The sequence below is a fragment of the Mercenaria mercenaria genome, chromosome 12, assembly GCF_021730395.1.
Source record: "Mercenaria mercenaria strain notata chromosome 12, MADL_Memer_1, whole genome shotgun sequence".
Classification (NCBI taxonomy): Eukaryota; Metazoa; Mollusca; class Bivalvia; order Venerida; family Veneridae; genus Mercenaria; species Mercenaria mercenaria.
In genome coordinates this window covers 813,362-815,586 of record NC_069372.1, presented here as the reverse complement: position 1 = coordinate 815,586, position 2,225 = coordinate 813,362, and positions in this window count along the sequence as shown.

Here is a 2,225-nt window from a genome sequence, read left to right as displayed (position 1 = left end):
CAGTAAGTACTTTTAGGACTCATTTTAAATTTCATTATTGTCTAAAGTTGGACGGAGACAATCAGGGAAGATAACTATGGACTGATTTTATGTCAAATTACCTCCCTTTATTTCAAATTAAAATGGGTATATCTGTGTAACTAATGAAGATACTGATACTGTGTAAATGAGTATACCTCGGCAGCATCTAATTAGATAGGTTTTAAATGTTATTTAAGTCTTCCAGGGTAAGAAATAGTCATGCAAGTACAAAAATGCAGCATTTGAGCCTAGGACCCTCAAACTTGATATGAAGATTGGGCTTGACTGGTATGTGACCCATAGATAAAAAGGGACTGTTACAAGAAAATATTTATCCTGATGATATTTTTTTTGGTTGGCCAAAGATTTTACCCAATCTTAAGTGCCTTTTCGATTTACAATGTCCAATTATTGCTGGTTTGCCCCTGTTTCCATAATTCAATGGGTATTTACATAGTAAACACTTTGCCATTCCCTTCTCATTAATTTTCCTCACACACTCAGAAATGTAGAAAACTTTGTTTTGCCCATCAATCATAACGTCTGTTTTTAGCTCACCTGAGCCAAAGGCTCATGGTGAGTTTTTGTGACCGTTTGATGTCTGTCATGTGGTGTGCATCGTCCGTTTGTCAACAATTCCTAAAAAAATCTTCAAAACCATTGGGCAGATTTACATCGGACTTCATAGGAATGATCGTTTGGTAGCCCCCTTTCAAAATGTTTCAAATAATTGAAATTCCATACAGAACTCTCGTTGCCATGGCAACCAAAAGGAAAACTTAAAAAATTTTCTTGTCCAAAACCACAGGTCATAGGGTTTTGATATTTGGTATGTAGCGTCATCTAGTGGTACTCTACTAAGATTGTTCAAATCATCTCCCTAGGGTCAGACATGGCCCCTGTTTAAATAGACTTACATAGGGAAAATATTGGAAATCTTCTTGTCCAAAATCACAAGGTGTAGAGCTTTGATATTTGGCATATGACATTATCTAGGGGTCCTCTATATAGATTGTGCCTCTGGGGTAAAAGGAAGCCCAACCCCGGGAGTCCCAAGTTTTGCATAGACTTATATAGGAAAAAACTTTCAAAATCTTCTTGTCCGAAACCACAAGACCTAGGCCTTCGATATTTGGTATGTAGCATTGCCATGTGGCCCTCTACCATAATTGTTCAAATTATGCCCCTAGGATGAAAAGAGGCCTTGTCCTGGGGGTCCCAAGTTTTACATAGGCTTATACAAGAACTTTTTTTTTTAAATCTTCTTGTCTGAAAGTTCAAGGCCTAGGCCTTTGATATTTGGTATAAAGCATTGCCTAGTGGTCCTCTACCAAGGTTGTTCAAATTATGCCCCTGGGGTGAAAAGAGGCCCTGCCCCGGGGTCACTTGTTATATGGAGTTACACATAGGAAAAAAATACTTTAAAAATTATCGGATCATATTTTCTAGACAGTTTAATTATAATTACATACATTTAATTATAATTACCTGATGACCCAAAGTAGGGGTCATTTGACTGTGACCTTGACCTACCGACCTACTTTCTTGTTTTTTAAGATACAGCCATGAAATTTGGATGTCATATACAGTTTTGCACATCAATCTTAAAAAACCGACTTTCATTGAATGTGAATGTGTCCTACTGACCTACTTTCTTAATATTTTAACATCAGTTTGACATTTGAAACATGTAGCTCATATTACTCAGGTGAGCGATCCAGGGTCATCATGACCCTCTTGTTTCTTGTAACCATTGCCATGTCCACGTACACCCTTCGTCAGTTTCCTTCACAACATGGGTATTGATAAGTATGATCGAGAATTTGCTCCATTTTTAGCTCACCAGAGCACAAAGTGCTCAAGGTGAGCTAATGTGACTAGTCATTGTTCGTCGTGTGATGTGCATTGTGCGTTAACATTTGCCTTGTTAACAATCTAGAAGCCACATTTGTGACCTAATCTTTGTGAAACTTGATCAGAATGTTTGTCTTGATAAATTCTAGGTCAAGTTCGAAACTGAGTCATGTGGGGTTTAAAATTAGGTCACAAGGCCAGATCAAAGGAAAATCTTGTTAACTCTCTAGAGTCTACAGTTTAAGTTTGAAACTGGTGAGAATTGGCCAGAATGATTGTCTTGATGACTTCTAGGTTAAGTTCGAATCTGGGTCATGTGGGGTCAAAAACTAGGTCACCCAGTCAAGTCA